The 25,925-nt window shown below is 44.7% G+C and overlaps 1 pseudogene; it reads left to right on the forward strand.

Annotated features, from left to right (window-relative positions):
- The first annotated feature begins 3,594 nt into the window (after positions 1–3,594).
- LOC138266368 (14-3-3 protein eta-like) lies at positions 3,595–25,455 on the forward strand (annotated as a pseudogene).
- The last annotated feature ends 470 nt before the right edge of the window (positions 25,456–25,925 follow it).

Consider the following 25,925-nt stretch of genomic DNA (forward strand, 5'->3'; position numbering starts at 1 on the left):
CTGCTGTGTGTTGGGGGTAGTGGGTGTTATTCTTGTAGTAACTTATTTCTCAATTGGACTACAAAAAGGGGCTTGTTTATTGTATTTCCTTAAGTTTGGAGCCATAGAAAGGAATGTTAGTGTGGCTGTCCAGAAGGGAGTCTTCAGTGTCACATTATAGAAGCTGTGCTTTGGTGCCTTTGATTATAAGAGTAATTGGGGGATTAGTAGGACAAAATTATAACATGTCAAAGACTATAACTATTTGAGGTTATTTGATCAAACAATAACAAGGAAAGGTGAAGACTATAAAGATGCTGGGTAATTGATTTGCTTTTATAAAGCCACCAGATCTTCCCTGTGGTCAAAGCAGGACACCCAGGTTGGGTTCCTGGAATTGATGCAAACAGTTGATGATTTGGATATTCGCATCTGGTAAACTAATCGCTATGCCACAACCACCTCACGGAGTAGCTTACTTCTGAGACAGTTCAAGTTTGGTGTTCTGGAGTAGAGCACTTGGCCTTTTACTAGATTGATATTTCTGCCTGAGCAGAAGAGCATCCGATGCAGTTAACAGAATATTGCTGGACTATTCATGGGTTGCAGACTTATCTTTGCTAAGGGTCTGTGTATGCACAGATCTGTGCTTTGTATAGATAGGAGGGAGAAAGGTAGCTTGACAAGTGATATGAACCCTTTTCTCAAGACTTGCCAACATTTTGATTTGCCAGGCTAAGGTCAGGTGCTGTGTACTAATGCATTCTGTTTCACCTTGGCTGCCAAGCCTTTTCCCTTATTGGTGCAAAACCCTCTTTTGGATGTTTGTGGGTAGTTTTATGCTTAAACTGTTAACTTATTTTCATAACATCGTCAGGATTGGGAAGGTACCAATGGTTTGTGTACCTCTTTGGAAGGAACGGAGAAAACATCCAAATATAGGGGGGGAGGGGGAGATTTTTTAATTTTTTTTTATTTATTTTTAAGTGGAGTGAAAGAAAATGCATACTCTTAATGGCATCAGCAAAAGGTTTGCTGTTACGATCACCAGCTTTCAGTAAAGTAGAGTTGTATAAAAACCTTCTGCTACCTTTCTGAGGGGTAGTCCATTTTTGTGGCTTCAGCCTATCTGCAGTTTTGGAGGTCACTGATGTGGAACAATGAGTGACCATGAAAGCTATGCATTTCTGAAAATTAGGCAACATTTTGAATTCAGTAAGGGCATGTGTAGATTCCTTAGTTTGTTTTCCAGAAGAAACTAATTTAAAAAAATGAGAGTAGGAAAAATGGCCATTTGTGAATTTTAATCTGTAATTTTTGTCAAGATGGCAAATTTACAAGACCAATCTGCCGTTGGTTCTAATAGATCATACTGGTCACAGGAATGCTTCGGGTTTGCAGATTCTCAAAAAAGACACAATACCAAAAGTCTACTCATAACCAGCGCTTTGTGTTTTTGTTGTGCACCAACTTTATAACAGTATTAGAAGGTAAAATAGAATGAATGAAAATTGAGCAGTTAAAAACAAGCAAGAAATGATGGTTATTTGTACATCTCTGAATTGTAGTTACCCATACCGTGATGTGATATAGAGAGCGTTTTGCAAAATGTTTTTCTTGCACACTGGCTTGCTTACATGTGGAAGGCACAAACTCAGAATAATTAACTGGATTTATCCATGTTCCTAAACACCCCTTGCCAACAATGGTATCCTATTATGGTGGCTGGGCTTAGCGCCTGCAACACAACATGCCTGAATGTAAGCTGAAGATGTCCTGTTTCATCGAGCAAAACCCACTTTATATATATATATATATATATATATATATATATATATATATATATATATAGTGTGTTTTTGGTGTAAGTAGCTTTGAAATTTGGTCCATGGCTCCACTTTTCCCCAGGGAATCCTACCAAAGCCAGATATTTTGGGGAAAAAACAATAGCTTCGTAGAAATAAAGGTTGTGACTGGCTAAAACCACGCATTTCTGAGAGGGGAAAGTTCTGGAAGCTGCAGGGAATCAACACATTTTCTTCCACACGGCTGTTTCTGCACACCTGTAGTTATGACAGTGGCTGAAAAAGGCGCAAAACGCAACACGGAAAGACAATTATTCTGCTGAAAGCAGACACTTTTTCTTCAATGTGCTAGCTGTGGACTGAGGTGGTGCTGCCGCCACCCAGGGAAACCTACCAAACCCAGATATTTCTGAATACTTGACACCACTGGGGAGAATGATGGCAATCCAGGTTGGTGTGACTTGAGTGGATCGTCTGAAGTTTTTACATTTCAAACCCTGCTTAAATGTGCATTTTCCTCACATGTCCGAGTTGTGGAATGTGCAGGTATGCGCAAAATTCCTAACGCCCTGACTCGTACCAATTATAAACGCTACCCCATTTGAATCGGTGGAACTAGCACCTGTGATACAACAAGCCCCAAAAGGCAACGTTTAAGCATCAACATCTCCTATCTACAAACATTGACCTGATTTGACAATGGGTGTGGCTGCGGTATTTGTGCTTGTACACTGCTGGCACATAGGGACACACAACCCATACATTTTTAAAAAACGAAATAGCTGGTGGTGTGGTTTGCACTGATCCCACAATGCTTTCCTAATGCGCAATGCTCTACAAACATAATTTAGCTTAAAATCAAACATTTCCCTTGCATTCCTATCACCTAAACTTCTTGAATCAAGTACAGCTGCCTAATTGGATGTTTCGACTTCAAAATGTCGAATTAGGTTGAGAAACAAAAACTTCTGTCATTTCGTATTCTTTTTTTTTTTTGCATTGGGAAGCGTTCTGTGTTTCTCTCGCTGTACTTCTACCACTCTCTGTACCTCTACCCCATCTGTGCCCCTGCTTCGATGCCCTTCTAACCCCTTCCCCCGACCCAGACACAGCAGGTGGTTGTATCTCATTCAGAAAGCATATCGGTAGTCTAATAATACAAGGAGCTAGATAATGCTCTGAACACAGCCCCCGCCCGTCCTTTAATAATTTTAATGTGTGTGAGTACGGCGTCTCTCATACTTCTAGGTTTTTCTTTTTTCTAAACGCTTGTGGCAATACGAGATGCTAAACAGCACAACATAAATGCAAATAGTGCATTCACATCCAAATTGTGAGACCTATTGGCTACGCCAATGCTTGTTGCTCATTATCACTAATGAGAACACCTTCAAGTATGAGTTCAGGATGTACGCTTTTCAGAAAACTCTTGTGTTTGACTTAATAGCCTATAATTTTGCTCCATCTATAAAGGTTCTCCAGCCATCTCTGTTACAAAAGCTACTTATAATCTATGGAAATCATACTGAGCCATTAATATTAGTGTTGTGATTGTGCTCTCATCAGACATGATTACATCAATAGCCACCCGATGCAGAATTGCTAGCTGTGATCACCTCTGTGCCTCCAGCAGGGTGCCAGCAGCAATGTGAACAAGCATTTGCAAAACCAGTAGGTCTCACCTATTTGAGCGCTATTGGCTTTACCAATGTGTTTTTTCTTTTTGCTGTGTTTTAAAGCAGCATGGTTAAAGGTTAGAGGCTTGGTGTAGAGTGGCAGTGGGTGAAATTGGGTGGAGTAGTACAGTTGTGGATGTAAGTAACCACACTTGAATCGATGCAAAGGTATGATATATAAAGGATATTCTTGGATAAAAGGCCTGAAATTGGGCATGTGGTGGCAAGCATCAAGAAGGTATAAATGTTAGTGTGACATTTATACAATATGACTTAAACCAACCGACATAAAATGTAATTTTATTTTAGTTGTACGAGTAAAGAAAAAGATGCAAACGTAGCTAAACGATGTCCAAAAATGTGTTTGAAAACAGAGCAAATGGAGAAAGCAGCATGAGAGAACTGGAAACAGAGGAAGTATCCTGAAACACGTAACTCAATCAGCATGTGGTCAGCGGATGAACACTAATTAAGTTGAATCAAGCTGCTTGGTTCATGCTCCACAGAAAGAAAAGGAAGTGACACCTGGCACGCACTGACTGATTAGGATGCAGCAAAGAAGAGTGACAATGAGGCCAATGAATGGTAAGCAATGGGTGTGCTCCAGGCCCTTTATTGTAAATGATACCCCTCACAAGTGAGAGCGCATGTGCTGTTGTAGGAGAGACATAAAAAGGCTTTGTCAATCTGGAATGCCTTCACAGAGTTGATATTTAACAACCATGGCTTGAATGCCCCTGTGTGAGCAATTAGGTTTCTAGTTGGCAGAGGTATTCACCCTGTCCAAGCAGAAACCACACTATGTAAAGTATTTGTGCAAAACTTCAAGCTGTAAAAGTGCTACACAAAGATACCTGGTTTAGAAGAAAAAAAAATAGAACTTGATTTAATAAATAAAACAAGACAAAACTCCAATAACTAATACTTCGATTTGCCTCCTCTACAGTAATCCCTCCTCCTGAGTCCAGCTGGGCCACTTGGTCTCTAATTCATTCCCTGTCCAGCAGGGCACACGACAGGGCTGCCCATTGTCTGTATCCCTATATGCTCTGGCAATGGAGCCAGTGGCAATCTGCCAGCGGTGAGAGGGGAGCCATTGGGGGTATCCCACTAGCTGACTGGGTGCATGTGACATAATTTTATGCAGACGATATGCTGGTGTACCATTGTAATATACAAATGCCCCTCACTCCACTATATAACATGATGGAGGAATATGGGGCCACCTCTGGCCTCCAAATTAACTGGGCCAAATCTGTGGTCTACCCGTGGCAAAAAGAAGCTTCATGTTCTGTTAAGCTAGGCCACACACCTTGGTGGGGGCCCCACAGGCGGTTCGATACCTCGGGGTCTGTCTTTACCATGCTCCGGTGGACTCCTATGAAGGCAGTCTCTGCAGAGCGTTAGCAGGCATCAGAATGCAGATGATATTTTGGCAGTCCCTCCCTCTTGTCCCCATGGGCAGGATAGCTCTTAACAAAATTTGTTTCCTCCCTAGGCTATCATATTTCCCCATTCCCCCTTTGATCTGGGGCTGGCAGTGCTACAGGGTGGCTGTTCCGAAGTTGCATCTTACTCGGGATTGGGGTGGGTTGGGAGCATCTGTCTTTGAGGCTTACTTCATAGTGGCACAGCTACAGTGGTTTTCACATTGGACAGCTGGCCGATATATGTATGGCTCACCCTCATTTGTCCCCCCCCCCCCCCCCACCCCCCCAAAAGCTCTTTGGACATAGTCAGTCATTATATGCAGACTCCTATTCCCAAGGCATACACCCTTGGCCCCTGCAGGACCTATACCTAGATGGCCAATTACTTTGACCAGCTCGCTGTGAATAATGATATACCGCCAGGACAAATTCCTTACCCATAGACGGCTGCACACCACAATGCAGACACTATGGGGACTAGTGGAGACTGAGCCACAGCACCACCCTGTCATACAGGCAGTATATACCATGGGCCTTTGCGTTCACCCCATAACCTGGCTATATAGTGCCATAATATACATCCTAAGCACTTCCCTAGTCCTGCTCAGACGCCGATGGGAGATAGCTCTAGGCAGGGAGCTGAATGAAAGGTAATGGGAGATGGTGATCTACCCCAGGAAGGTATTTTGTAATTCCAGCTTCAAGAATGTTCAGTTGTATCTCTTACACAGGGTATACCTAACACCAGCCTGCTTAAGCAAGTACTATCCCAAGGTGCACCTCACATTCCCACGCTGCCCCTAAGAGGAGGCAGACCTCAGACATATGCTTTAGGCCTGCCCAACACCTCACTCTTACTAGTCCACAATACCCTGAAGGAACTGTTAGAACTGCCTGACCGCTATACATTGGAGGCCTGCACTCTTGCCATTTTCAAATATAAGAAAACACAAAGTATGATCTCGCTTTGTGGTATTAGCACTCCCATTAGCAATTCATACGATTACCCTACAAAGCCGATCACCCACCCTGCCGCCAGTGGAAGCCTGGAGACGAGACATTACCAAATGGGGACAGCGGAGGAGGCAGCCCTGCGTAGGGAGGAGGTATAGGGCCTCTGTTACCACCTCATCTCACAGCACTGGGCGATGATTATAGCCCACCTTAGCCATCACCCCGGAGACTACACTTAGCCACCATGAGGCAGAGCACCCACAATGGCCAGCAGCTTCTCCTGCCTCTGTGGCCCACCAACACCACTCCTTACCACACACTAGAGTAGAAATCCCAGCCTCTCGGGAGAGCCCCCCCCCCCCCCATGGTTGGCTCAGGTGCCACCAGCTTGTGTTCCCCTCACTCTTACCCCTATAATTTACATATGGAAGCTAGGCATTCTGCGTCTCGGTGCAGGTTGTTACCAATATGTTTCAAGACAACGAAACGTACCCCCCCCCCCCCACCAAGGGGCATACAGCGTTAGCCATGGCTAACCGTGCAGTCCACACACAATCTAATGTATCTGCACAGAATTGAACAGAGCAGCACCACCACACCGATGCTGCCCATTATTGGACAGGAGCGTATGGTCCCCTACCCCTTGAACCTGCACGATGTACATGGAGAACTGTTTTTAGCATTGTATGCCAAATGTTTGTACCTTGTTTCAATAAAACAATAAAAATACGTTTTAAAAAAAGTAGTACTTCAATTTATGAATTTTTAAAGATTAAACTGTAAAATGCTGCTTGGAGGCAAAAAGCACCAACAGTGCAAAGTCAAGATTTGAGGGTGATCGCAATGAAGCGTGGGCCAGCTAAACAAAAAAGTATGTGATGCATTGGTGTCGATTCCTGTAGCGGAGATGATGCATTGATCTTTCCCATGTAGTAGTGAAGATGTGTCAATTTTCTCTACAACAGTGGCGAGGCGGCAGGCTTGAGATGCGGTGGTCCTGTAGGATTTGCTGAGGTTGATCTGTGCTGGTGATGAATGTTCCTTCTAATTTTTTTCCGCAGTGTGCGGTCTCTGTGCGCTGCAGCCAAGGATACGTGCGCCAAGAAATTGACCATTCACGCGCGCGCAGCGCATAACTAGCCAAGATCTTTGGCATTAGCCTCTCCATACCACTAAAGCAAAAAAGGGATATCATTGCTCCATGCAATAGGGCATCAAGGCAGTTTTGTGACCTGGTTGCACACCCCAAGGACATGACCTGTTAGGGGAGCACGTATATTGCTCTAAAAGGCTTATTTAGGCTTATAAAGTGATAACGCATATAAACTACCACAAAGTATAGGAATGGTGGAAAATTTGATAACCGCACATTTTCTACTGTTCTGAAGCATTTCCTAGCTCATGAACCATTGATTTTCAAGACAAATATCACTTGCCCGCTTGTATGCTAAAGCACGCCAAATGATGTTTAAAACACTCCCCGTGGTATTTAAAAGCTGTTTTCATTGACTTTAATCCAGATTCAAATATAAGCATTATCTGCCTTAGGGGAGCACGTATATCGCTCAAAAAGGCTTATTTAAGCTTAGAAAGTGATAAAGCATATAAACTACCACAAAGTATAGGAATGGTGGAACATTTGATAACAGCACATTTTCTACTGTTATGAAGCATTTCCTAGCTCATTAACCATTAATTTCCAAGACAAATAGCACTTGCTCGCTTGTATGCTAAAGTACGCCAAATGATGTTTAAAACACTCCCCGCGGCATTTAAACGCTGTTTTCATTGACTTCAATCCAGATTCAAATATGAGCATTATCTGCCTTAGGGGAGCACGTATATCGCTCTAAAAGGCTTATTTAGGCTTAGAAAGTGATAACACATATAAACTACCACAAAGTATAGGAATGGTGGAACATTTGACAACAGCACAACGTGCGTGCTTGCCAAAGGGGCCTGCGTGATGGGGGAAGGAAAGGTGCGCGCGCCTTACAGGGAACATTGCTGGTGATCCAATTCCTTGACTGCGATCCACACAATGGAGCTGATGTGCTGGTTCGGATCCACTCAACAAGGGCAATGTTCCTGTTCTGATCCACGCAGCGGAAGTGATGCGTTGTTTCAGCTGCAGCAAACACAAGCCTATTTCAAGGATCTAGGACTGGGGCAGCACCACTTGACTGGGCAGACTCATAGGTGGCAGAGTCCAGGTGTAGATGAGTTGAGATTTCAGAAAAAAAAGGAAACCTGTCAGCTAGCCCTTAGAGTCATTCTGGGTTTAAGTGATGTGGGCCCAGTCCTTCTCACATAGGCAAGGAGGGCAGCATGTCAGCACAGCAAGAAAGCAGTTCTTCCAGAGCAGCAGTGTATTAGAGTGGCAGTCCTTCAGCAGAATAGCATTCTTTCTTCCTGTCAGTGTATCCACAGGTCCAGAAATGTACTGAAGTGGTAGGGTCTGAGGTTCAGTTCTTATACCCAGTGGTACCTTTGAAGTGGGGGAGACCTCAAAGAAGTCTTTGAAGTGCACAGAGGTCCTCTCTTCCTGTCATGGTTCCAGACTCACTACGGGGAGGGAGGAGAGGGGCAAGCAGCCTGTTGTGTGGGGCCAGGATACACCCTACTCGGGTGTACCTGTGAGATTGTGGCCAGCTCCTCCCTCCCATCCTGTCTTGATGGTCCATCAGGAACATTTGAGTTATACCTAAGCTCCTATTGTGTGTGGTTGTCTAGAGGAAATACACAAAGCCCAGCTGCCTCCTACCCTGGACAAGTGATCCGAGACAGGCTGCAGGCCACAGGGCTAAGAGCAGGAAAAGGCAAACTTTCTAAAAGTGTCACTTTCAAAATTATAACACTAAATCGGACTTTACCATTAAAGAGGATTTATCATTACAATTCCAGAGGTACTAAACATGACAGATCTACCTTTTCCCTGTCAGGTATTGCAGCTTATTAAATGTAATAAGGAATCCCCAATGTTATTTTATGAAAGGGGTAGGCCTCACAATAGTGAAAAATGAATTTGGGAGTTTTTCACTACCAGGACTTTTAAAACTTAAACGTACATGTTCCACCTTTTAATTACACAGTACCCTACCTTATGGGCTACCTAGGACCTACCTCAGGTATGACTCGTATGTAATCAAAGGGAACTGTAAGGCTTGGCAAGAGGTTTTAAATGCCAAGTCAACTTAGCAGTGTGAAACTGCATTCAGGCTGCAAGTTTTAAACGGATACATAAGCGTGGCACAATCAGTGCTGCAGGCCCACTAGTAGCATTTAATTTACGGGCCCTGGGCACATGACTGGGGACTTATAAGTGAATTAAATATGACAATTGGGTATACACAAACAAATTCAGAAAAATTGGAGGTGAGCAGGCAAGAGTACCCTAAGGCTGGCTGACAGGTCGAACACCTTTCCACCAAGGTAATACTATTAGCAACTCATCTCCCCAATGCCACTTGATTAATCACTCAAATACTAGCGTTAAATATATTTTGGAAATTCAAAGTTACTTTCCAATTTTGGTATACATATATTAATTCAGCCAGGCTTCTAATTTAGTGGACTCAGTGAGACACGAGCTACCTGAAGAGAGCTGGATAGAGGTCAGTAGTTCGGGAGCTACTCTTAGGAGAAGCCTCAGCTATAATAACAAATCTAGGCCACCCTTAGGGTACACATGACAACTGGCTTGCCTCTTAGCTCACTAATAGCATTGTCGTCATTGCTGGACTCGCTGTTCACTGCATGTTTAAAAAGTAACTTATAATAAATACTTCTCAAAACAGTGATGTAATTTGTTTTACTAAGATGAAATGCTTCCATATGTTAAATCCACTTTTTGGAATTTTGAGGAGACTGTATTATTTGTATATGTTTGTTTGCTTGATTTACATGCCAAATAGTTTAAAGGATTGGCTGGTGTAGGGCTCTTAGAGCCAGAGCGGACCCATTGATCGGGCCTCTCTATTCTTGGCTCCCCCAACTCCACTCAGGTTCCACCAGAAAAAGAGTATGTAATCAAGGACCTGCTACTGGACGTGTTCTTAACTGGGACTTCCCAGCAAGTAGAGATATTTGCCAAGTCTCAGAACACCAGATGCCTAGGCTTTGCATGTAGAATATGAATACCAGGCTTTCTGGGCAGTGCCTTTTTAATGAACCTGTTAAGAAATTCATACAGGATTAGTCACTTTAAAACAGTTCCTATCTTATTGGATTTTATCCTGTTTCATATATTATAACCTATCAAGTATCTGGCAAGTTAAAAGCCAATTTTGTTAGGTTGCAACAGGTTCACTCAAGCAGTTCATATTTATTCTAACCTTTGGGGCTTTAATGGCAGTTTCTATGATAGAGAAAAGTTTTTATATAGAAAAAAAGTTTATTCTAAGATTCTAATTGCTTTCTTGATAGTGTCTAACTGTTCTGAAATGGTATTAGAGGCAACAATGTTTTTTTAATGGCTGGCGTCGGAGGTTACTTTTATGTATTTGAACTAGCTGTGTAGCTTTTGAGAGAGGGTGGGCAGTAGTGTGTGTAGTTCAGCGGACTATGGCTAGAACTACTGTACTGTTATCGTAGGGTTGCTTGATGTGAAATCCACAAACCGCGATTGAAGAGTTTTTTTTTTTTAGTTTGAGCTTCTAAGGGTATTTAATTTGGAGGAGATCTATATGGATGGTTAGACACCAGTGCAAAGCAATCCCTGTTGTGTGGAAGTACCTACCTTGATTCCATTATGGATCTTGAAAGGGCAGGAGCTTGGTTGTGGAATTACAGACCTGCTCTTAGCATCCTTTCTTTTTACTAGGTAGAACTAGTGTCCCATCAACCTAACACTCTTATTGTTCTTGTGTCCCAATCCAATCCCCCCCCCCCCTTTTTTTTTTCATTTGTATTATTTTTTTTTAAGAGGTAAGTTCAGCGTAGAGAGGTCGTGCTTCTGACCTGTATAGTAAGAAACGTGTATTTGCATTTAACTGGCTGGTTTGTTTTCTTCAGAGCCAACCAAAGTATTACACCATGTGCTTATATCCCTGTTGAATAAAGGCTTGTTCTCTGAATACTTTGAGTACCAAACTAAATGCATCTATTGAAGTTTCATCTGAATCAGCACTTCCCAACTCCTGGTGTCCCATGGTAATGTTTCCAGCATTACAGTTTGCTCCTCCCAGCTCCAGTTCTGTGCCTCTTCAGGCCCCACCTGTACTTTTTAAGCTAATTGTAGCTTCACTCACCTGTGCCTGTCAACCTGACACTAGCTTTGCTCTCAGTGAGACTCTCAGTGAGTAAAGAAGGCTATTTGATTTACCCATTTGCCCTTCTAGGCTGCTTCTCTACTAGCAGCCACACCTGAAGGCTTTGGGCACTATCTGGGAAGAAAGCTTCTGCTGTTCCCCTGCAATGTTTGTCACAGAGTAAAAGCATTCCAAGGCAGACTTGGTAGGTCTGGAAGAAGCTGTAGTCTAATCCAGTCATCTCAATGTATCTAAAAAAACAAATGTGCTAGAGTGCTTGGCACCCCTAAGCAGCAGCAGCAGCAGTGTTGTTGTTGTACTGACCAATCAAGTTACCTGAGAGGCAAGGATTGGCCTTCTCACATAGATGTGACAAAAATGCAGTCCTATGAGATGGAATCTCGCTTAACAGTCAAAGCAGTCTGGTCCAGTACTATGTCTGTACTCCAAAATTATACCCTACAGTATAATTTTATACCAACCTGGGAAGACAAGCATCTGAACAAAAACCTTTGTGTCTGCCTCTTTGTGTGTGCCAAGGCCATGAATAGTAGTTTGTCCATGTTTGGGCAGCTGGAATCTTCAAACCTAAAACTCCTCTTTAAGGGAAGAACTGTTTTCAATGGACTCCACCAATGTGGCACTTTCTCCTCTGCCGGTGAGGTCCCACAGCACTGTCCTACTAGATTAACAAGTCGTGACCCTCTACATTCAGTGATTAAACCTGATTTTTAACGGTAAAAATAAACCACCACATTACAAATGCAATAGATAATTGTAGGTAGCTTAGCAGTTTTGAGCAAATTGGCTAGAACGGCTACTAATATATCTCGGATGGCATTCACAGGGACCACTCTGGGTGAGGACCAGGAGACTGTTGGACTCAACAGGTATCTGTCCCCCCTGGACCTATCTTTATCCTTTACTGCTGTCCAGCAAAGACGTAGTCCTGATACTAGGGATGCTGAGGATATTGTGAGTCTTCTGTGGGCTACCCTTGGGTTCACATACATCAGAGAGCACCTTCATACATTTAAAGAATCTCCAGTAGCTGAGGTGTGGAGCACTCTGGCCTCTGCAGCAGCGACTATGGCTTCATGACCTGTGTGCCACCTATTTCCCCACAGTTCTGCATCTTGTTGGATCCACTCTGCCAGTGCCGCAACGATGAGTAGAAAGAGGAGCTGGGAGACCGGACCAACCTGCCTTGTACCCCTTTCTGTTAGAAGCAAGGCGGACAGTATCCCGATTAACTTGGTCCCACACCCAAGGGGCCTGGTACTAGGTCTGGACAGATTGCAGGAACTGGAGCCCAAGTTCATGTGTCTCCGGATCTGAAACAAAGGGCAGATGAACTCAAGCAAACATCTTTTCCAAGTCTATTAAGACCGATGCTGCTGCAGCTTTCATTTCGGCCACACTGACCATCGACAGCCAGTATATACGGAATTGGGAACCACAGTTTGGCATCATGCCATTTTGTGCGAGGTCAATCAGAGATCCTATTACCCATGATAGTCTCGTAGAAAAGATGTTTGCCAGAATCGTGGCCCTTTAAGTTGATCAATGAGATATGCTAATACGAAGAGCAGTTTTTTTTTTTTTGGGTCCTTCCACTTCTACTTTGTACACAGTGGGTATTCTGATGGAGTGTCTCCTGTAGAGTTCAGGCTGTCGCTGCAGCTCTACCACATGGCATGCTCCCTACAGGCAGTACAGGCTAGCAGGAGATGCAGGGCTCCTAGGTGTTGGTGGAGGGACATAAGCAGCCTCTGCCACTGCAAGCAGTAGGATATGAGGTTGCCCACCAGCTTATCAACCTTCGCCAAGCCACCGATCAGTGCACTCTGTTCCACCTGCTGCCTCTCTTGTGCAGCCAGCCCAATTCTGAGTTGTTGCCACTCAGGCTTCGAGGGGACATGAGGCACCACGACCCTATTAACCCAGCTCTTGTCCTTCATACAAGCCACAAGAGACCATGAGTCAGTAGGATCATTTCTCAATTACCGGGGCTTGATTGAGCTTCATAGTACCACAACCACCATCTTGGATGAGTAAGCCATGCCCCCATGCAGGTCCGCTTCTTGACCTCATTTTCACCAACTTTAAGTCCTTGACATGGAGGACTCTTTTACACCTCCTATGGACCAACAGCTTCGCAGTAGTTTCATATGTCTTTTCTCAGTTGTTAATTCTCAAAAGAAGCAGCCCGTAGCAGGATTGCTTGCACCTGATGTAAAATTAAGACCATCTCTTGTAGATGTGGCAAGGTTAACCAAGTTGCAGCATCCTGCTTCTTGATTCTCAGAATGCTAAGGAACAATTTCCCCCTACTTTCAGTATCGTTGTGCACAATAGTTACACAAACTCTCATAACATCTAGACTAAATAACAAGAGAGTAGCTATATCTGAGTTTACTGTAATACCTTATTCACTCTCTGCAATGGGGACGAAATGCAGATGCCTGGATTCTCTCCCCCGTGTCAGGCGGTGTGCACTTTCTTAAAGACATACACTGGCAGTTGTACGCAAATGCCCATCTTCAAGATATTTGCCTGGCTATCAGTGCCTATCTTACTGATCCTGTGCTAATTTCTGCCTTAGCTCCCTTTCCACACCCTTTGGTTGGCCAATACCTACCATCGACAGTCTGCAAGTGCAGAGGATTCAGCTGGCAGCTTCTCCAAACTGTGGAACCTCCTCCCATGTAGTGGTTGTGCCATCACCTCCTTGACTGTTTTTAGGAAAGAGCTAAAAACATGGCTTTTTTCAGCACCGACAGTATGTTCTTCCAAATGTTCAAGGGAAGTCTAGCACCAGCATGCTCCACAGGTTAGCAGTGCATTGTACTAATTTCATTCCTTCAGCTGGGACTTGACAAGCAGAGACAAATGGTTAAAAAATAAGGCATGCTTCACAAACTAAAAGACAAAACGTTAAATCGATGCACTGCTCAATATCACCCACAAATTTCAGTTTCTCATGGCTCTACTGTCAGTCAGTGGAGCCTGAAGAAGATGATCAGTATTTACATAAAATGCCTATACATGGAACTCCCAGTCTCACTGCAATGGACTGCGCTAAGTGAAACTGACACACTTATTCACTATTTCAATTCCACCAGTCAGACTGCTGAAGATGTTAATTTAAAATGTTCCTGCATCTGACGGGGTTAGGGAGGTAGTAGTACTGGGGTGGGGCGGTGAAAGACAAAAGATTGAACTGTAACCTTATGCAGACATTGGCAGACATATTTACGCTACATCGCCAGTGTTGACTGTGTTAGATGCTAGTCATCACCAAAAAGAGAAAGGACCAGTAGAGAGAGACAGCTAGGCCATCGTATTGGAGGATGGCGCTTGACTAAACATCATGACAGGAACGTAAACTTTTTAAACGTAATTTAAACAATAAAGAGGCAAGAAAAAAAGCTGACCACCCAGGTAGCGCAATGAGAAAATAAAAAAACATGCAAGAAATTATTGCCAATTGTCAAATTCTAAAACAAACAGTTTAGTGGCAAGGGCAGCCATCTTTGGATGGTATTATGAATACTTTATACTTGTTTTACGGTTGCAAGATCTCCCACATATCGATACTAAATGTAACTGCCACTTTGGAATGATAAAACAGTGCTAAAAATGTGCAGTACCTTCAGCAAGCCTGGTACCACCGTATGGGGAGCTGTCGACTCTTAAAAATATGTTTTTGATGTAAAGGAATAAAAGGGGAGAATGCAAAAATTGCCCCATCATCTCTGGCATCGAAGGGCACTCATTTTTAGGCAGTTGTGACATGGCAGAATACTGTCTTTCGCAGTGTAATACAGTGAATTGCTGGAGTGGGCTGATCTGCTGCCCCATAGAGGATGCTTTTGTGGATGAAAGCAAAATGTGAATGACATTTGAATAGACCAATAGTTGAAAAGTGTTGACTCAAAGCCCCTCTACAGATGTGTATGTATTATGTTTATTTATTTGTATTACATTAGACTGGCTAGGAAGCTAAGGCTATATGAAAGCCATTCCTAAAAAGGGTCCCTGTAACTTGCTAGGAGAGATTTTATCTAAGGAAGCAAGAAAGACACTGTCCCTGCATCTGTTGCCTTTGAGGTGAGTCGCAAATTGTGTGCACTCGGAGCGCTCGACAATCATCTTTTGCCACTGTGAGAAGTAATAGTGCTGAGTGGCCCATTGTTGCAGCATGAGGGATCATGACATTCTGTGCTTGATAATGTAGCACTCAGTGGTTTGGTGTTGACAGGACTGGCATTGAGATTCAAAATCTGGAGAGTCATTGCCTGAAAGAAAACAAATGTCCAGCCTTAAAATAGTAGGGAAGAAGGAGACGGGTTGTAATTCCCCCGGAGATACACCCTTTCCTTTTAGATCCATTTAATGACTGTCTTATAAGTCCCACGAGAGAGATGATGGTTGGGAGGTCTTTGAGTGTGGTTGCCCGACGTCCCCTTCACTAGTAAGAATTCCATGAATGATCTTTGACCATGTCGGACCTGTTAAAACCAGAGTCTGGGAGTAAAATACTCCTGTGTATTCGACGCAGCCGCTGGAATGTTTCCTCATTGGGACAAAGGAGCCGAAATCTCCCAACTCCAGAAACCACAAAACAGAGCTGTGCATATTATTTTCCCACTGAAAAAAACATTATGATGGATCATTAAGGAACTTGGTGCTTCTATGGATGACTATTGAAATCAAGTCAAGGGACATAACTTTATTCAGCCAAATTTTTATAAAAGACAAACATCTTTGACAACAGGAAAAGACTCGATCAATAAATACATATCACAGAATCGAATAAACACAGTTAATAAGAAAATATAAAAACTAATTAAAACACCATAAAAATTGCAGTAATAAAGACAAAGAGACCCGGGAATTATTGAAATTAAATAAAACACAGCACCCTCTGCCTGATATGTAAAGCAGCAATCCAAATGTGTTCTGTAATCATTGTTCTTTTCCTCATAATCTTCCACAATAACAGTGCTTGATAATGTGTCAACACTTGGACGTACTTATTGTCAAAGCATGTTGACATACATTTGTGAAAAATATTTATTTTTCCAGTGGGGATCATAGTTTTTGTAGGTCAACACACAGTGCCTCAATGTTCAGTGATCACTCCCCCTAATGTCCATCACTGAGAAATTGCAGCACAGTTCAAAGAACAATGCCTCAAAAGTAATCTGTTGGGCGCTTCTGCTTACCAAGTGTAAACATTTGTGCAAAGCCAATGGGTCTCGCCTATACAAGAGCTATTGAATTTAGCAGTGTTTTTGCCATGTTGTATACCTGTGTGGCTGCAGTTCAGAATTAGTAAAAGTTAGTGCTGTGCATGAGTCGAGTGGGGGAGTAGGGTATTGTAGAGCGAAGGGGGGGGTGGGTGCAGTGTCGTGGGGTGCACATAAATTGTTGTGCAATATTTATAACAAGATAATCCTCATCTTTTAAGGACAGTGCCCAGGATCAAAAACAAAAGAAAACAGGTGTAGAAAGTGAGAAAAGGAGACTTGGCTTTATGAAAGAAATTTAACTATTAAAAAAATGTCCTGCTTGGCACGTTTTTGCCAGTCACGCCTTCTAATCGCATGACTCTAAAAGTTAATAACAATAACAAAATAGTACCTCGATTACGTAGGGAGCAGCAGCTGGGCACAGATTAAGATGTCTGTGCTTGGACCCTGCGCCACCGTAAGGAACGGACATGATGTTTTCAGTGCGGTGGTCAATCAGAAGGCTGCAAAGAAAGGTGCTGATGCCAATAAATGGTAAACAGCGGGCGGGGTCCAAGCCCTTTTGTGTAAACAAGAGTCTCATAAGCGAGATGCATGTTCTAGTGCATGCACTATCATGGTTTGACCCTAAAAATTACTAATAAAGTGATACTGTCAAAAAAAAATTACTGCATAATTTGCCTTTTCTTGCTGCATAATTTATTCAACCCTGCCATTTAATTTTAGTCGCCCTGGGTATAGATAGTGGAGGTACCTTTATGCAAATTTACCAGATACATGAACACCCAGTCACATCATGTCTTAATTACTTTGGCATCTTTGACACACTTAGTTGACATTAGCATTAGGGGGTCGCCCTGTAATCGTCAAGAAACAGATTTCATTGCATCGTTTCTAAATTGTATTTATCCATTTAATTTCAGGTTTTCACCAGCCAACCAGTTATCCTGGAAGCAAATAATTTCATTTTAGTCCCTCACCTCACTGACATCGAATTAACTATCTCCTACACTTAAGTAACATATTGGTAAACTAGTCTTATTTTTATTGGTAGGTCATATTTCAGAGGCTTGGAGTAGAGCACATTTTTGGTCAGTGGTCTCAATCTTCTGAGAGTATGTTTGGATACAGTTCTGTGGGACTATTTGTGGGAAGGTACATTATCAAGTAGACTACTTTTGTGCATGTTTCCTCAGATCACTGGTCTAGGGTGATGTGTTTCACTGTTATGGAGGTGATGGGGGGTGGGCTTGGTTTGGGCGCATGATTAACTGAAGAGGGTGCGTAGTTGGGATAATCATCATCATGGAAAATGGCACCCCTAGATGCCTAGGTTCTTTTTTCTATAGGCTGGTGGTATTCGCACGGAATGTGGTTTCTGGATATTCAGAGTTTGGTATTATTTTTAACCATACGGATCATTTTAACATCTGCTGTGTACCATTTGTTTCTGATTAGGCCAGCGCAACAGGCTTTATAGAAGGCGTTCAAATTAGCATTTAATTGATTAGTTGAGTTTGATCAGCTAATAAATTGTTTTTTGTGAGGTGGTTAATGAGGTTACTTTGTAGAAGTTTAAACTGCAAATTCTGATGGATACAACTACCTGTGGATTCCTCACCTTATGAATACTCCCATTGTGCCAGCATTCAACAGAAATCGTCTTCCTAGCTTCTGCACACCGACGAGGACGTCACATTTGCCCACGCGACGCCGTCTGACGTCATACAGGCAATAAGAGGTCCTTGCCGACGTCAGTTCCCTTTTTTCCGTGCCATTCGAAACTGTTATCTTCGAGGGAGCTACTGTTGCTGTTCGGCAGTTACAGTGTGTGTGTTTTTTCTCTGAGGTTACTATGTCTCAGAGGAAGTCTGGTTTTAAGCCGTCGAGAATGTGGGGGCAAAATGTCGGTTACTGACCCACATTCGGACTGTTTGTGGTGTTTGAGTTCCGACCATGATGTGGCCAGGTGTGATTCATGTCAGCACATGAATCCGAAAGCCCTGAAGGAGCGAGAGGCCAAACTTTTTATGGCGAAGTCGAAGAGAAAGGAGAAGAGGCACCATAGAAAATCCTCCTCGCCGAAGTCTCATCGACGTCATCGAGACTCCCGGCGCCGTCGGGAATCACGGCGCTGGTCGAGTAAGGAGAGGTCTCGGTCGAGGTCGCCATCGACTGGGCGTCGGAAGACTTGGGAGGTCAGTCCCACAGTCACTCCTCATCCATCGATGCCGTTGCCTTCTCCAGCCTCGCCGACTTCGCCCGGGTCTTCGGGCCAGCCGCCTTCAGTATTTGAGGTGCCACAGCCTCAAATGTTCTCACCGACGTTGCAGACGTCGAGGCCGGCGTCGGGGTCGCCTTCGATCCAGGCACCCCAGTATCCGGCTTTTCCGGCCCCTGGAGCCGATAATACCGCATTTTTAAATGCAATGTTTTCCATCTTTCAGCAGATGGCTCCAGGTGGCGCACCGGCTGGGCCTTCGGGTCCTTTGGCTTTCAGTTTGGGTACTTCGGCTCCGCTGCGACCAGCACCCTTCATGCCCTTTCTCCCCTTGAGGAACGTGGGCTCGGCGCCGGTGTCGGCTCCGGAGGTTTCGGCTTCATCGGCTTCGGTGTTTCGGCCAGTGACGCCGTCTGGGCCTTCTGCGACTCCGAGGCAGTCTTCTCTTCATCAGATTCCTGGTTTGGCGCCAAAGCTACCTGTGGCGCCTGTTGACCCGGCGTCGGACGGATCCGGTGATCAGCGTCGTTCTTCGACATCTGCTGACGCCATGTCGACGCCGAGGATTGAGGAGAGGCTGCATTCGAGGATACGTGCTCTCCGTCTCTTGGAAGAACAAGAGTATCAGCAGGTCCTGGAGGAAGGAGAAATTGAGGACTCTGGCGAGGGTCTTCATGGGCTGGACACAGCTAGTGGCCTTGATACTTCCCCTGAGTGGGATTTGTCATCTCCAGGGGAGTATACTGAAGAGGCGGCCACTTTTCATGCTGTGATAAAGAAGGCAGCTAACTTCCTGGAACTGCCTTTGCCAGTAACTGAGGCGAAGCAAAATCTGCTGACTGAGGTTTTACATCCGGCCTCTACATCAGCAGAACCTCTTTTGCCATTTAACGAGGCGCTGCTGGAACCTGTATTGGAGGTCTGGAAGAAGCCGGTATCTTCCTCGGCTGTCAATAGGTCTGTGGCCAGGAGGTATCGGGCTGCACCAACTGACCCTGGCTTTCTTTCCAGACACCCTACGCCTGAAAGCTTGGTGGTCCAGGCTTCCTGTTCGGCAAGATCTGCGCCTGGATCTTTTCCATCAGTGCCGGCGGACAGGGACTCCAAAAAGATGGATATGCAATCAAAGAAAGTGTTTTCGTCATGTAGCATGGCGTTAAAGTCCACCAATGCTACGTGTATTTTGGGGAGGTACATTTATGCTCTGATGGACGAGATAACATCTACGTGTACAGAGGTTCCTCAAGGGCTGTTGAATCTCGTGTCAGACGCTCAAGCTGCTGCAACCCAGATTATACAATCTGGGTTGGATACAACTGACTCGGTGGCCAGAGCGATGGGCACGGCTGTGGTTGCGAGAAGACAGGCTTGGCTTCGCAACTCAGGGTTCTCTACGGATGTGCAGTCGACCCTGTTGGACCTCCCTTTTGATGGGGACAAGCTCTTTGGTGCCAAAGCAGATTCGGCTTTGGAGAGGTTTAAGGAGAGCAGGGCCACGGCCAAGTCGTTAGGACTACAAGCCACTTCTTCTGCCTCCTCCAGATTTTTTAGGAGGTTTCGAGGATTTGGTCGTGGCTCATCCTCCTCCTCCTTTCGGGGGAAATTCCAACAGCCTACCTCTTCTCTCGCCTAAAGATCTTTTAGAGGGAGGGGTAGGGTCCGTACCAGGGGAGCCTCTCAGCAGCACTCTGCCTCTTCTTCTTCCTCTGGAGGGGTGCAGCAGGGGAAGCAGCCTTAGGCTTCCACCAATTCCCACTCACTCCTCTCCTGTAGGGGGAAGGTTAATGTATTTTCTTCACAAGTGGGAGGTTATCACATCAGACGCCTGGGTTACCAGCATTGTGAGAAAAGGCTACACCCTTCCCTTTCGGGAGTTTCCGCCCCCCCATCCCGCCCCGCTCTTCTTATTGTTCAGAAGAACACCTCCTGTTGTTAGAACAGGAGGTTCAAGTCCTCCTTTTAAAGGGTGCGGTGGAGTTGGTTCCAGAGCAGGAAAAGGGTCAAGGTTGTTATTCAAGGTACTTCCTGATTCCCAAGAAGGATGGTCGGTTGAGACCAATCCTGGACCTGAGGATGTTGAATTGGTTACTCAAACAGGAAAAGTTCAAGATGCTGACCCTAGCTCAGGTGCTTCTGGCGTTGAACAAGGGAGATTGGATGGTGTCTGTCGACTTGCAGGATGCTTATTTTCATATCCCGATACTCAAGTCGCACAGGAAGTATCTCCGGTTTGTGGTAGGGTCGCAGCACTATCAGTTTGCGGTCCTCCCGTTTGGTCTTACTTCAGCACCTCGAGTCTTCACGAAGGTGATGTCGGTTGTTGCGGCAGAGCTCAGAAGGAAGGAGATAGCAGTATTTCCTTACCTGGACGACTGGTTGATCAAAGCCAAGTCCCCAGAGCTTGTGTTGCATCATCTGCAGTCGACAATCCAGTTGTTGTTCGACCTGGGCTTTTCGGTGAACGTGCCCAAATCTCACCTAGAGCCCTCTCAGCGTCTCCTGTTTATAGGGGCAGTACTGGATACAACATTGAATCGAGCCTTTCCTCCGCCTCAGCGGATTCAAGACATTCAGGCGTTGGTTCCAATGTTTCAAAGTGGAGCGGTCATTCCAGTCCTCAAGGTCCTACGTCTGCTCGGTCTGTTTGCCTCCTGCATACTGTTGGTCACGCATGCTCGCTGGCACATGAGGGCTCTTCAGTGGTGCCTCCGAAGGCAGTGGTCTCAACACAAAGGAGATCCCGAAGGTTCTGTCAAGATCTCCAGGGATGCTGCCACGGATTTTAAGTGGTGGATTGCGGACGACAATCTTTCCCGGGGAAGGCCGTTCACGCAGCCTCCACCAGTGACCACGGTCATAACGGATGCTTCCACTCTAGGGTGGGGAGCTCATCTGGGGGACCTGGAGATCAAAGGGCTTTGGTCTCCACAGGAACAGATGTTTCATATCAATCTGTTAGAGTTACGGGCTGTGCGTCTGGCTCTCAAGGCCTTCCTCCCGTCCCTTCGCGGTCAGTCGGTTCAGGTCCTGACGGACAATACTACTGCGATGTGTTATATAAACAAACAGGGAGGAGTGGGGTCGTACCTTCTCTGCAGAGAAGCTCTTCGGCTATGGTCCTGGGTAAAGGACCATCAGATTTGCTTGGTAGCAAATCATCTGGCCGGAGTCTTGAATGTACGTGCGGACAGTCTCAGTCGCCATTTCTCGGCCGACCACGAGTGGCGTCTCCATCCAGATCAAGTCCGTCTAATCTTCCAGATGTGGGGGTTTCCTCGGATAGATCTTTTTGCCACCCGGGAGTATTCGCACTGCCCGTTATTCTGCAGCCTCCAGTATCCGGTGCAAGGAGCGTTGGGGGACGCGTCTCAGAGAACCTGGTGCGACCAGTTGCTTTACGCGTTTCCCCCCATACCCTTGATTCCTCGAGTGTTGAGGAAAGTTCGCCAAGACCGGGCCCAAGTAATCTTAATTGCTCCGGATTGGCCAAGGAGGGTGTGGTATTCTGACCTTCCCCAACTCTCACTGTGCCCTCCGCTCCGTCTCCCTCTCAGGGCAGACCTCCTCTCGCAGTCGCAGGGGCAGGTTTTACACCCCAACCTCCAGAGTCTGCACCTTCATGCCTGGAGATTGAGCGGGGCAACCTGAGTTCCTTTTCTCTCCCGCCTGATGTAGTGGATGTTATTTTAGCGGCCAGGCGACACTCCACTAAATCTATCTACGCTAATAGGTGGTCTAAATTTGTGGTATGGTGTGGAGAGAGACCGATTGATCCCTTACGTGCTCATTTGTCAGATGTTTTATCTTTTGCTTTGTCTTTAGCACAGAGGGGTTGTGCAGTGGCTACTGTTAAGGGTTACTTGTCTGCTTTGTCAGCCTTCATTTGCCTTCCAGACCAGCCTTCGTTATTTAAATCTCCTATAGTACTTAGATTTTTGAAGGGCCTTATGAATAAATTTCCTCCAAATCCTTTTGTTATGCCTCAATGGGATTTGTCCTGGGTCCTAACTTTCCTTATGGGGTCCCCTTTTGACCCTATGCATTCTTGCCCCTTAAGATTGTTAGTTCTTAAAACAGTTTTCCTGGTTGCTATAACTTCTGCAAGGAGAGTGAGTGAGTTGCAGGCTTTATCGGTAAAACCCCCTTATACAACTTTTTATGGGGATAAGGTGGTGTTGAGGACCAAGGCTGCTTTCCTTCCGAAGGTTGTTTCACCCTTTCATTTGGCCCAGACAATTACTCTGTCCACGTTTTATCCTCCACCTCATCCTTCAAAGGAAGAAGAGAGACTACATCGCTTGGACCCAAAGAGGGCGTTAAGCTTTTACATAGACAGGACGAAGGATCTCAGGCTGGAGGATCAGCTTTTCATCGGATACGTGGGAAAGAGGAGAGGAAAGGCAGTCCACAAGAGAACACTCTCCAGGTGGGTTGTTCTTTGCATTAAAATGTGTTACTCTTTGGCAAAGAAAGATCCTCCTGATGGTATTAGAGCTCATTCCACCAGAGCTAAGTCGGCCACTTCGGCCTTGGCCAGAGGTGTTCCTGTGGTCGACATCTGCAAGGCCGCAACTTGGTCATCCCTTCACACTTTTGCGAAGCATTAGTGCTTGGACTCTGAGGTCAGAAGGGACGGCCATTTTGCACGGTCAGTGCTGCAGGATTTCTTGGTTTGACCATTCAGGCACCCACCACCGAGCGCAGTACTGCTTTGGGACTCTATTCATTAGGTGAGGAATCCACAGGTAGTTGTATCCATCAGAAGAACGAGTTACTTACCTTCGGTAACAACTTTTCTGGTGGATACATTAGCTACCTGTGGATTCCTCACGGATTCATTAGGTGAGGAATCCACAGGTAGCTAATGTATCCACCAGAAAAGTCGTTACCGAAGGTAAGTAACTCGTTCTTTTGGGTAATTATTTTGGGAAGTGCCAGCTGACTTCAATTGTACGCTTGAAAAGGACAGTGAGTAATATAGAAGCGCCGTTTCATGATTTTAACTTTGTACTGGCCAGTTTGCAGATGTTGCATACATAAAGGATTGGTGCTTTCAGCCAGATTTGTAGATGTTACTCCCAGACCAGGTAAAGTTGCTAAATAGCAAAAAATTCACTTTGAACTAAATGGCCACTCTGCTTGCGTGCACAAGCTTTTACTTGATATGGTGTACAATATTCACACGACTGTACCCTTTGCAGACATATAGGTTTTATGTGACGCTCCTTGTCGTGAAAACTGGCTAAAATGATCTTAATGTGGCCTTGTACCAAGAGCACATGCTTCTCAAGGTCAAGTACCTTGTGTTTGTGTTCTCCTTTGTCTTTGTCTTAAAAACCATTTGGGTTGCTTGAAAGGAATAGTCGATTTGCCATAGTCCTAGCAAACCTAGCTGACTTGTTGATGTTTTCACAGGTAACTGAGCTGAACGAGCCCCTCTCAAACGAAGACCGGAACCTGCTGTCTGTGGCTTACAAGAATGTTGTGGGGGCCAGACGATCATCATGGCGTGTGATCAGTAGCATTGAACAAAAAACTATGGCTGATGGAAATTAAAAAAAGCTGGAGAAGCTAAAAGCATATCGTGAGAAAATTGAAAAGGAACTGGAGACTGTGTGCAATGATGTGCTGTCCCTTCTAGATCAGTACTTGATCAAGAACTGCAACGACTTCCAGTATGAGAGTAAGGTTTTCTACTTAAAAATGAAAGGTGATTACTACCGCTACTTAGCTGAGGTTGCATCAGGTGAAAAGAACAGTGTAGTGGAATCTTCTGAGGCATCGTACAAAGAAGCATTTGAGATTAGCAAGGAGCATATGCAACCAACTCATCCAATTCGACTTGGGCTGGCTCTCAACTTTTCTGTGTTCTACTATGAAATCCAGAGCACTCCTGAGCAGGCGTGCCTTCTTGCCAAACAAGCCTTTGATGATGCTATTGCGGAGCTGGACACATTAAACGAGGATTCTTACAAGGACTCCACCCTCATCATGCAGCTGTTGAGGGACAACCTTACGCTCTGGACAAGCGACCAGCAGGATGAAGAAGCAGGAGAGGGCAATAACTGAGGATATTTGCCTTGCGCTGCTTTCCATTGTCCAGCTCATTATCTCCCTTCCCATCACCACCAATACCTCCTTGCCAAAACACAATCTTATAGTGCTAAATATATTCTTCTAGGCACGTATGCGGAGATCTGCTACCTAAAAAGGCAGATCATGGTGCACTTGTTGTGGGCATCGTTTGTGTTGGTGCATCAGGCCACCTTGCTTTAGTCACACTTGAAGATTGTTAAAAAAAGAAAGATATTCACATATATACGAGGAATTTTATGTTTGACTATTGATCTTAAAATATGGGCCCGAATGATGGAAAGTAACCTTTCCAGGAAATCTTATGATTTTCATGTTATAAATCCAATTGTGTTTTGTTTTATAAGTACTTTGTGCATGCAAGTATTGGTCCCCCCCCCCCCACCTTTCAAAATGGCATTATTGAAACAGGCCATGTACACGGTGCTGGAGGAAGTTGGTGTTAAATCAATCCTCCGTCCTGCTTTATCTGCTTCAATTGACTGTTAAGCTTGAGGATTGCATAGGTTGGTTTTGTCTTTTTTTAACTTATGATGTGTTCGTGTTTTTAATGGGATACACCTTCTTACTGCTCTGATGTAATTTCGCTGTCTATCAAATCAAAATTGGTTTAGAGAATCACTAGTTTTAATTTAACTGCAATCAGCTTGTTTCTTAGTTGTCTGTGTACCTTTCTGAACATGACATAAATGTGTGCATTAGCCCATGCTAAGATGGATAATGGTAATATGCCAGATCGAAAGAAGTCAGTAGATACAATAAATGCTGCTTTGGGGATATTCTCTCTGCACCAGTCTGACTAGTCTTTTTCTTTCAGTGGATATAGCCTTGCTGTTCATTTTTGTTTTTTAGATATTCATGTTGCGTGCTTTTTGCTTCAAATGGCGTGCAAGAACAGAGTATCTGATATTTGTTGGGGTGTATTGTACCTTATTCTCACCCCATGAGGTGTCTGGCTTTTCCAATAGGTTCCCACCTAGGCCTGCTTGACTACAGGTCTGGGTGGTACTTCAGTGGCCTGGAACTCCCATTGTCAACACATGAACATTGCTGCGATTTCTACCTGTCTGGTTGCCATAGGTGAGCACGTGCAACAGTACCTCCTGTCGGGACCTGAATCTGTTTGAGTGCTCAACAGCTTTCTTTTTGGCCAAAACAGTCTTATTTCCTCTGTGCATTTAAATTAGGATCTAAGATCACGTGTGTAAGGAAGCATCTGCAGTGATTTATGGAAATCTATACACAGTTTTATCACATTAC

Source organism: Pleurodeles waltl, chromosome 11 (genome assembly GCF_031143425.1).
Source record: "Pleurodeles waltl isolate 20211129_DDA chromosome 11, aPleWal1.hap1.20221129, whole genome shotgun sequence".
Taxonomy (NCBI): Eukaryota; Metazoa; Chordata; class Amphibia; order Caudata; family Salamandridae; genus Pleurodeles; species Pleurodeles waltl.